A 12,193-nucleotide genomic window follows, 5' to 3' on the forward strand; every position below is an offset into this window, starting at 1 on the left:
GACGTGATAGGAGCCTTCCTATCTGGGACAACCTACGAATCCCTGGTCCACAAGCTAGGATGCAGGGGCCCGGGACTACCAAGGAACTCCTGGACATCGCCACCAGTCACGCCTCTGGAGAGGAGGCGGTCGGAGCCATCTTTGATCGCTCCGACGGAAAGACAGATGCGGGACGAGGACGCCGGCGAAGGCGCCTCCAACCGTCCCGCCAAAAGGAAAATAAGAAGCAACGGCGCGACAACTCGCTCGTGGCCGCTGCTGACCGCAAAGGTGGCCGGAAGCCCACGGAGGGCACTCCGAACCACTTCGAGAAAATGCTCGAGGGGCCATGCCCAAACCATGCCTTCCCGGCCAAGCATCTATACAAGGATTGCGGCCTCATGCGCAAATACTTGTCCGGGGCCTTAACAAAGGGGAGCAGGGGAAGGAGCCTGTTCCTGCCATTGACGACGTAGAGGAGAAGGACGATGCCTTCCCAATGCCGATCGACGCCCCCATGATCTTTGGAGGATCAACGGCCTACGACTCCAAGCGCTGCCAGAAGGTCGCACGCCACGAGGTCTATACAGCTGGACCGGCCACGCCTGCCTTCCTCCGGTGGTCAGAATCCACATAACCTTTGACCGGACCAACCATCCGGATGCCGTCCCACACTCGGGAAGGTACCCGCTTGTCGTCGATCCGATCGTCGGTCCAAAGCGACTCACGAAAGTACTGATGGATGGAGGCAGTGGCCTCAACATCATGTACGCCAAGACGCTCGACGAGATGGGCATCGACCGAACGAACCTCCATCCCATCCAAGCGCCTTTCCATGGCGTCGTGCCTGGTAGGCAAGCCATGCCACTAGGGCAGATCGATCTGCCCATCACTTTTAGGGATCGGTCCAATTATCGGACCGAGACCCTCACCTTCGACATAGTGGGGTTCCCGGGGACTTTCCACGCCATCCTAGGACGACCATGCTACGCGAAGTTCATGGCCGTCCCCAATTATACGTACCTTAAGCTAAAGATGTCGGGCCCCCATGGGGTCATCACCATCGGCACCTCCTTCCAGCGCGCTTACTGAGTGCGAAGTCGAATGCTGCGGACATGCATCCAGCGGTCATCGCCTCCAAAGAGCTCGCCACCCTCAGGGAGGAGGTCATTGAAGAGGCACCCGACATGAAGAGGTCATCCGGGTCGTTCGAATCGACGGAAGGACCCAAGGAGGTCCTCTTGGACCCCAGCAACTCTGAGGGCAAAAAAGTCCATATCGGGACCGCGCTCTCCTCCGAATAGGAAAGCGCGCTCGTCGACTTCCTCCACGATAACAAAGATATCTTTGCGTGGAAACCCTCGGATATGCCGGGCATCCCGAGGGAGGTCGCCGAGCATACTCTCTAGATCCTCCTAGGCTCCAAGCCAGTGAAGCAACGCCTGCGCCATTTTCGACGAGGAAAAACACCGAGCCATCGGTGAAGAAATAGCAAAATTGTTAGCTGCTGGGTTCATCAGAGAAGTACACCACCTAGAGTGGTTGGCAAATCCTGTTCTTGTGCAAAAAAAGAGCGAGAAATGGAGAATGTGTGTCGATTACACAGGCCTCAACAAGGCGTGTCCAAAGGATCCGTTTCCTTTGCCACGAATAGACCAAATAGTCGATTCCACCTCGGGTGCGAAACCCTCTGTTTCCTTGACGCATACTCTGGTTACCACCAAATCACGATGAAAGAGTCCGACCAGCTCGCGACATCTTTTATCACCCCCTTCGGATCGTTTCTGCTACATTTCAATGCCGTTCGGTCTGAAGAATGCTGGGGCAACTTACCAGCGCTGTATGCTCAATTGCTTCGAGAGACCTCATCGGGTGAACCGTTGAGGCCTATGTCGATGACATCATGGTCAAGTCCAAGCTGAGCTGACCACCTTGTCGCCGACCTTGAACAAACCTTTGCGAAACTCTAGGCAAACGGCATCAAACTCAATCCCAAAAAATGTGTTTTTGGGGTCCCGAGGGGCATGCTGCTCGGCTTCATCGTCTCCGAGCGCGGCATCGAAGCCAACCCGGAAAAGATATCAGCCATCACAAGGATGGGCCCGATCCAAAACATAAAGGGGGTTCAGCGGATCACAGGGTGCCTTGCTACCCTCAGCCGATTTATTTCGCGCCTCGGCGAACGAGGACTCCCCCTTTATCGACTCCTGAAGAAATCTGACCACTTCGAGTGGACAGCCGAGGCTCAGGAGGCGCTTGACATGGTTAAACGATTTTTAACTAAACCCCTGGTCCTAGTTCCTCCATGCAACGGAGAATCCCTCCTACTGTATATATCGGCCACCACCCAAGTGGTCAGCTCCGCCTTAGTGGTAGAGCGAGAGGAAGAGGGGCACGCCTTCAAGGTGCAGCGCCCTGTGTATTTCATTAGCGAGGTGTTATCCGACTCCAAAGCCCGCTACTCCCAAATCTAGAAACTCCTCTACACCATCCTCATCACCAAGAGGAAGCTACGCCACTACTTCGAGTCACACCCTGTAATAGTAGTGACATCATTCCCCCTCGGTGAGGTCGTCCATAGCCATGACTGCTACTGGGAAGAACCGCAAAGTGGGCGCTCGAGCTGATGGATCAGGGCATTTCTTATGCCCCCCGAACAGCGATCAAATCTCAGGTACTGGCTGACTTCATCGCGGAGTGGACCGAGGTCCAGATGCCACCAGCAGTCGTCGATCAAGAGTACTGGACAATGTACTTCGATGGATCGCTGATGAAGAAGGGCGCCGGAGCAGGACTAGTTTTTGTATCCCCCCTCGGGGTCCACATGAGGTACATGGTTCGGCTCCATTTCCCCTCATCAAACAATACTGCAGAATACGAAGCGCTCATCAACGGCCTACGAATCGCCATCGAGCTAGGCATTCGATGCCTCGACGTCAGGGGCGACTCTCAGCTGGTCGTCAACCAGGTCATGAAGGAGTCATGCTGCCACGACGCCAAGATGGAGGCATACTGTCAAGAAGTCCGACAGCTGGAGGACAGATTCGACGGCCTCGAACTCAATCACATCCCAAGGCGCCTCAACGAAGCAGCCGACATGCTCACGAAAGCAGCGTCTGGCCGAGAGCCTAGTCCCGATAGGCGTCTTTGCCAGCGATCAACACAAACCCTCGGTACGCTACGTGGGGTCGGAACAAGCCGACGATGGCCCATCTAGTCCGACCCCAGGGGCCGATCCGCCAACTGCTCTGCCCGACCCCAAGGTTATGGAGCTTTAAGAGGACCCAGCAGTGGAGTCCGACCCTCCCGATGACTAGAGAACAGCTTTACCTCGACTACCTCCTCCACGACATACTACCGGCAGACAAGACGGAAGCCCGACTGGCTCGCGCGACGCGCCAAGTCCTTCGTTCTTGTAGAGGGCGAACTCTACAAATGGAGTCACATCGGTATTCTGCAACTCTGTATCCCTGGCGAACAGGGGAAGCTCCTGCTGGGCGACATCCACGGTGGAATCTGCGGTCATCATGCCGCACCAAGAACCTTGGTTGGAAATGCATTCCAACAAGGCTTTTACTGGCCCACCGCAGTAGCCGATGCCGAGCAAATTGTACGCACCTGCGAAGGGTGTCAGTACTACGCTCGGCAAACACACCTCCTGGCCCTAGGCACTCCAGATGATCCCCATCATGTGGCCCTTCACGGTCTGGGGGCTCGACCTGGTTGGGCCACTCAAAAAGGCGCCCGGGGGCTTCACCCACCTGCTTGTCACCATAGACAAGTTTACAAAATGGATTGAAGCTCGACCAATATCCACGATCAAATCCGAGCAAGCTGTGCTATTCTTCCTCAACATCATCCATCGCTTTGGAGTACCAAACTCCATCATCATAGACAATGGCACATAGTTCACCAGTAGGAAATTCGTTCGATTCTAGTGATGAACAACACATCCGGATCGATTGGGCAGCCGTCGCACACCCCCGGACGAACGGGCAGGTCGAGCGCGCAAACGGCATGCTCCTTCAAGGCCTCAAACCCTAGAATTTTCAACCGGTTGAACAAGTTCGGCGTGCGCTGGCTCGCTGAGCTCCCGGCCAGTGCTCTGGAGCCTAAGGACAACTCCTAGCCGGGCCACCGGCTACACACCTTTCTTCATGGTCTACGGTTCCGAGGCCGTTCTCCCAATGGACCTCGACTATGGAGCACCAAGAATCAGAGCATACGATGAACAGGGGGCCGAGGCATCTCACCAAGACACCATGGACCAGCTAGATGAAGCCCGCGACATCGCCCTCCTCTATTCAGCTAAGTACCAGTAGGCGTTGCGATGGTACCACAGCCGACGGGTACGGGGTCGAGCCTTCAACGTCGGGGACCTCGTCCTCCGCCTTGTGCAGAGCAACAAGGACTGCCACAAACTCTCCCCGCCCTAGGAAGGGCCCTATGTCGTCGCGGAAGTACTTCGCCCGGGCGCCTATAGGTTGAAAACCATCAACGGCGAGGTCTTCACCAACGCCTGGAACATTGAGCAGCTACGTCAGTTTTTACCCTTAAAATAAGCGTATACTCTTCCTTATCAGTTTTTGTCATTACAAAACCTCGATCCTTAGTGACTTCCGACCCCTGCAAATCGCGAGGGGTCAGACCTCACTCGGGGGCTGACATGAGTAATACAAGTATTACGCTTGCAAAAACCTCCTATGTTATATTTGCAAACATTCTCTAAGTTTTCCATTCTTCTCATAAACAAGTCCTAAGGGCTAAGATTTTGGGAACAAATTCTGAATACAACTGGTAGGACTGCGGGAGACCTACGCCCCAGCGGCTGCAACCTCCTTGCTCACCAGCTCAATCAGAATTAGTTCGCCCACGTTCCTAGTTTCTTACGACTTAGACCATGAGAAGGGTCGGAGGGCACTAAAACCGTTTCTACAAAAAAGAGAAAGATAAAAAATTGCTTGCCATAAGCAAAAGATGAAAATTTGTTCATTTTTTGCACAAAATTCGCCACTTACAAAGTGATTTCATTACAAAAAGGACTAATATACTTGTAAATTCAGAGGACTATTTACTCAGGGGCTTCCCCACAAAATTATTCAATTATAGTCTCTGCTTAGCTTTACTACAAGTACTGCTGCGGTCGCCGCGCCACGCTCTCCATAGGTGACGCCTGGGGCGTGTACACGGGCCAGCTCGTCTACTGTGGCTGCCACGCCATGCTCTCCATTGGCGATGCCCAGGGCATGTACACGGGCCAACTCATCTACTGTGGCCACCACGCTCCACTCTCCATCGGCGACATCCCGCCGCTTCGTGGGATCCTCGAAGGCACCGTCATCTGCAACGCCTCCGCCGGGGCGTCCGGGGACTACGCCATCGTCATTAGCCACAACCTTGACAGTGACACCTCCACCAGGGCATCCAAGGGCTACGCCATCGTCTCCAGCCACAACCCTGACAATGGCGTTAGGGTAGGAAACGCCTCCCGCCAAAGGAGGAACACAGCAAACGACGGTGAAGTCGACAACGTACGGCGCCCACCAGCGCTCCTTCTCCTTCAGCAGCAGCGACTCCTCAGCAAGGGTGGCACGCACCATCTCATCTACGTTGGATGACCTCTAGCTCGACATCATGCTCTAGATTCACAAGCGGATTTGTGAGTTTTCTCTCTCTCTGGCATTACTCTTCCTCACTCAGGAACCCGTCGACTGCACGGACGCATTCAGCGGAAAGGAAGAAGAAGGAGAGGTAGCAGCTCAGAGGCAGGAGAAGAGGTGGGATGAGAACTCCCCTCCCCCTCCCTATTTAAAGAGGAGGCACCATAGCTAAGGAAAGGCGAAAGGTTGGACGAAAAACCCTCTCCCTTCCCCTCTTTAAATATAGAATCAATGCTGATAGACACCTGAGGGGACGCGCCTGGAACTGACGGGACGCGCCCCGGTCGATGAGGCATCCCCCCCGGTCAAACTGGACACTGCCTGGGTATGGCCCGCCACTGACCCTGCTCTGGACGTGGCAATTAAGGCGCCCACATGGGCAGATGACCCTTCGCCTCCCCATGCAGGACCACGGAACGATCCGACAATAGGACCTCTGTAAAGGGGAGCCCAATGGATCTCCAGGGTCGACCATGTGGCCCAGGAGGACGACGATGAACAACGTCCAAAGAAAGATAAGCATCTCTGCCTTCTTACTTTATGCGTTAAAAGTTATTACCGAGCTTCCGACACCAGTCAAACGGCAGGGACACGAACATCACTTGGGGGCTGCCGAGGATGTCTACCAGTCTAGACATCCTCCTCACCCGACCCCTCCAGTACGCTTGAAACCAGGGGCATGAAATACAGGCATAAAACTTTGAGTAAAACCAGACGAACTAGCAGACCCTATGCCTCAGGTAGCTACGGTGTTTCTGTTCACCAGAAAAATTATACTCAACGCCCCCCGTGTCTCTAGCTTCGACGTCTGCCTTCTCAAGAAGGGTTCGGAGGGGTCCGCCTATAGAATCTCCCCCAAAGGAGAAGCTGTCAGGTTGCCCAAATCAATTTAATGGCTCGGACCGCCACCGAGATACTGAAAAACAAAGAATAGCGATTCTTATGCAGGTTACTCCAACCTCATCGCAAACATTAGGGCCCGAACCCCGCACGGACACATCTGGTAGGAGCTTTCCATCACACATACCACCAAGGTAATGTTACCTGACCCCGCCTTCATTTCGATTATATTATACATATGCAAAACATTGCATCCCAATGCTTCGTGTCGCGTCACGAAACTGGCCGTCGCCTCATTCGATATAGGTGGCAACAGGCCTGAGGTTCAAAGGCCAGCCCACGAAGGGCTCGAGGCCGCCTCGTGCCAAACAAGAGCCAGGGAGAAGTAACCGAGACTGAGCCCCTAGCAGCCTTGCCTGACCCCGCTCAGAAACTGGACAGGGACAGTCTCAACCTTTTCTCGTTCGATTCTAACCCTGAGCCAAACCCATAGAATCTCCATCGAGGAGAGGCCATCGGGCCGCCTGAGCCTATCGAACGACTCGGGCATCTGCCGAGAGGCGGGTTAAAAAGTTGTGGAGTGCCACCAGAGGGCTCTGCCGACCCCATCAGCAAATGATGGACCCGGATTCCACACGAACGTACCCGATTAGCGAGCTCATTGAGCGCGATACTCGAGCCATCGAGGCAAGTGTCGTTTACTCAGCCCCTCCTGATTGCGAAAATCGAGGATGGGGTAACACACAAATTACGGCCGACCCCTATCAGGCCCTGACAAGGCCCGAGGGGCTCGAGCCGATCAATACAGGGACACAGGTTCGAAGGCCCTACCTTGCTGAGCCCATAGAGTCCCCAGTTGGGGATTTCTATTGGAAGACAGGGCGGGGAATATTGCAATGCCATCCAAGGACTTCGCCGACCCTGTCACAAAAACCATGGAATGGGATTCCATCTGAACGTTCCGGTCTCCAGTAACCCCTGACCCCAGCAAATGCAGGGGGTCGGACCTTACTCGGGGGCTGGTTAAGGTACGGCTACCTCCCTTCCTTTTTTTGAAACAATCTCCTCGCATCAAGACCAGCGGCAAGATTTGGGGGAACAGATTGGTAAGATCGCAAAAAATCAAACAAAATGAAATTACGAAGCAAAATCACGAAACTACGTCCAGACTCGAAAATACCAACACTTGTTCACATATTACATATAAGTTGTTCTCAAAATTATTCGACTAACTACTCCCGCGAAGGGAGAACCATCTCTTTCAGATTATCCGCCAGGTTTTTCACAAGGGGAGCAACCATCTTCTCAATTGCCTCCAGCTCATCATCCTCATAGGTAGACGAGAAACCTTCGCTCATTACCTTCAGGTTGATCTCCTTCTCGTAATGAGCATGGGCGACGGTGAAGGCCTGGGTGATCCCGGCGTGAAAAGCACTCTCCTCAAGCTGGCCCACCCGAGCCGTGATACCTGCGGCACGAGCCATGAGCGGGCTGGTCTCCACCGGCTCCACCACCTTCAGGGCATCAAGGACCACCCCAACCGTAGCTTGTAGAAGATCATGCTCGTCGCTCTCAGTCTGAAGGGTCCTTCGTACATGGGCAACCTCCTTTTCTAGCTTGACAGAGACATTTTCAGTGCTCAACCTTCGGCTCACCGCGTCACCGAGATCTGCCCTGGAGAGAACGGACCACCTCGACGTCCTCATCCACCTTCTGCTGAAGGGCCGTGGCCCTACTCTCGGCCTTCCGCCTGAGGTCCCGCTCCATCTCTAGCTCCTTCAGGACCTCGCTAGCCTTCTCATTAGCCGCGGCATTCCTCTGCAGCAGCTCATCTCACTCCTTTCGGAGCTTGGCGATCTCCTCCTCATCCAGCTTTGACCTCGCTGACAAATCCTCAAACATCCCGTGGGCCTCCTCCATGTACTGACATGCCTGGGCCTCCTGCTCCTAGGCGGCAGCAAGCTGTGCGGCCATATCTGCTCATAGCCGGGCCTCCTTGGAAAGCCGATCCCACTCCGCCTTCTGCTCATGGAGGAATTGGGATTTATTCCGACTACAAGCAACAAGAATCTGAAGAGGAAGAATACTGGTATCAGAAATACGAAAATACAAGAACATGCAAAGAAAGAAAAAAACCCAGCGAATACCTAGGTAGTAGGAATAATGATTTCACGTAGGGCTCCTCTGGCCTGGTCTAGGGCATCTAGCATGGTCGAGATTCTGATGTCAAGACCCTCCCACTCCATGCTCTCGGCATGATCATCGAGCGAGAAAAGAGCCAACATCGGATCCTAGGGCGGCCATCCACTAGAGCGGTGGCTCCCCCCTGCGATGGGGAGCGACTTCCTCCCGACAAAGGGGCCAGGGGTGGCTCCCTCCTGACCCTATGTGGCACCACCTGCCACACTCGAGGACCCTCCGATCGGACCCTCCTCCATCTGAGCCGCTTCGAGCATCACGAGCAGATCCACCTAGGCCCCTGGTGGCATGGACTGCATTGCGCCCTTAAGCACCACCTGTGGCAGGTGTTCGGCTGAGCCTAGCTCAGCGCGGTCTCAACCACCTCCGTCGGCGTCACCTGACCCTTGGCCAGCTGTACCACACCCACCATGAAAGATGCCACCTGTTCGGCAACCACCGAGGGCGCGAGCGCCACCATAGGCACCGACGGATCGGCCAACATGGCCCCAACATCGACACTGCTCCTGCCCGAAACAGGGGCGACGCTAGGCAGCGCCATCCATCCCGCCTATATGGCGAGGCTCTTTTTGGGTGCCAGCCCTAGGGGGTGACCCGTCCACAAGAACCTACACAAAGGTAATAGCCATTAGGTCATAATAGAAATGGAAAAAGGATGAAAACAGGGGAATCAGCAGCTTACGCTGACGCCCTCATCCGGTGGAAGCATTTTGGGGACGGATCCCTAGATCCCTGCCCTAACTCATCTAGGTGGGACCATTTTTAGCCTACCCCCTACTCCGAGGCAGGGGGCTCATCTCCCTCACCTCGTGGGGCATGGCACCAGAGCCGCTCCCCTCCATTGTCTCATGGGGCGTGGCACTAGAACCACTCCCCTCCACCATCACCTTGGGGTTGGGGGTGGCAGGCCTGCCTTCCCCCATCCACTGATCCTCGGCCAGCACACCATGCGAAGCGGCGGACTCTCCGGCCTCCACCGACCTCACCGAATCACTTCCCTCCACGTGCAACAGGAAGGGTCCCTGCACGGATGGGTGGGCACTTGTTAGCATGTCCTCATCCTCCAGGATGCCCCAATCCATGTCGACGATTACCTCATCATCATCATCATCATCGTCATTGTCATCATCACTGCTCACGTCCTCTCCCTGATCCTGTGCCTCCTGCTTCAGTTGTTTCGCCTTCTTCATCTGCTCCCTTGCTTTCTTGTCCCACTCGGCCATGAGTCGATTCGCTGCCACCATGGCCTTGTCCTTTGGCAGTAGAACTGGACTGCCTTTGAAGACTAGCCCCCTCGGCTGGTTCCAACGTCACAAAAGTGAGTATCAAAAAATGGAGATTCAGGAAAAAGAGAGAGCACGGGAGAAGGAGGCTTACAAATTCGAAGAACCTAGGTTTTGGCCGCATTGGGGGATGTTCGGGCACCAGATACACAATGTCGAGGAGGCTGCCTATGGAATCCTTCGTCGGCTCTGTCGCCTCCTTAATGCGCTGTGCCACTTCTGATAAAGGGAGCGCCTCATCAACAAGCACCGTCCCCTCAAACAACATCCTGGGCATCATTCGATGAAGGGGAAGCGCGCACACCATCAGAGGCTCCACCCTCCTTGCATGATAGACGCCGATAATCCCTGCCCCCTTTACGCCCCATTCCTTCAGGGCTTGGAGGGTGGAAAGAAGGTCAGAGAGGTGTTTCTTGTCTTTGGACTGGACGCCCCAGCCCCATGACTCCGGAGCCTCTTCAATAAGGCGCCCAGTGTACCTTAGTAGGGTGGCACTCACATCATCCCTGACATAAAACCACTACGAGTGCCATCCCTTGTTGGATGTTGCCAAATGCATGAATGGGTAACCCCTCGACCGGATTATGGCAGCAGATGAACGCTGGCACATCCCATCGGCGCGTTCACATCTTTCCCCCCAATCTTCCTCTTCGACAAACTAACGGTAAAGAAATACCGCCACAGATCAAAATGGGGATCGATCCCCAGGAAACCCTCGCACAGGGCAACAAATGCCACCATATGTTGAACCCCTGTTGGGAGTTAGATGCTGCAGCTCCACCTCATAATAATCCAGTAGCCCCCTGAAGGAATCTATGCACTGGGTACCGCAAATCCCCGCTCATGGCAAGATGGCGAAAGAAACGACATACCCTTCGGGCGGCACTGGCTCACCCTCGTCACTAGGTAGCAGCCACTCCTGGATGGCGGACAGCGGGCGGAGAAGGCCACGGCAGACGAGGCCCTCCAAACGCCAGTGAGGTGATGCTAGATCTGCCCCACAACTCCATTAAAGCAATTGGGGAGAAAGGCAGGCGCAAGCTTGACTGGCAGGCTACAACACGGATGCAAGCCGATCGACGGTGGCAGTGCAGGCGTAGGAGGCTGGGATGATTGGCGGCGGATGTTTCAGACGCAAAGGCAAGGGGGCAAAATACGGAACCTTGGGGGCGAACCCCGTGGTTTTATAGGGGCGACGGACGTGAGAAGGGCAACCATCCGCCTCGATCTCTGGGCCTGCCACGCGCACCGCCGCGTCGCATCGTGGGACACGTGCCCGCAGTCCCTATCCTTTCCCACCAAAAATCACGGTGGACGGTTCACCTTCCCTAGGCGAATCCAGACTCTCTTCCCACCTGGGGAAGGCAGGTCACAAAGGTTTTTTCTATTTGGCCCACCTAGGGCCCAGAAGCTCGGTGGCCAGCCCAACTAAGGACGGGTCCGCAAACGATCCGAAATCAAGGGTGCAAGTATTACTAGAATCCCGGTCCACGGACAAGCCCCAATTAGGTCAGCCCTAAATGAGATCCCCATGAACGGGATACCACGACCCCCTCAAAAAAATATCTAGTTGACAAAAAACTAAGTCCTTTAGCCTTACCCATGAAGGGTCCGATACAACCCCCTAGGCGACCCTGCTCGAATCACCCGGGGGCTCGGGGGCTACACCCATCGGGTGCGCTCGCGTGCACCCTCTAGCAAAGTAACTCCAACAAAATCAAAAACATCCTCTAGGCGGTTCTATCCGAATCACCTTGAGGCTCGGGGGCTACTGTTGGGGACCTAATACTAGGTACCCTAGAAGGTGCAACCAATAACCACCGAGCGTTAAAAACTTTTGGATGGATAAGGGCGCATAACGTCTCTTGCTTGAATGACAGGAGTTTGGTTCTGCCTTGCCCGACACCTTTGGGGCGATCTTGGTCTCATCTGAGGGCTGAGGGATAGACTCTGCCTCACCTGACGCCTTTGAGATAGCTATACCTCGCCCGAGGGCTTAGGGCTAGTCTCCGTCTCACCCGACGCCTTTGGGGCGGGCTTGGTTTTGCCTGAGGGCTGAGGGATAGACTCCGCCTCGCCCAACCCTAGGGGGCGGGCTCGGTCTCGCCCAAGAGATAAGGACTGGTCTCTGCTTCACCCGACGGCCAAGAACGAGCCTCGCCCTGCTCGATATCTAAAGACTAATTTCATCTTACCTGACAACTTCTCCCTATTCCCTCATGATGATGGGTA

This window comes from Miscanthus floridulus, chromosome 17 (genome assembly GCF_019320115.1).
Source record: "Miscanthus floridulus cultivar M001 chromosome 17, ASM1932011v1, whole genome shotgun sequence".
NCBI lineage: Eukaryota > Viridiplantae > Streptophyta > Magnoliopsida > Poales > Poaceae > Miscanthus > Miscanthus floridulus.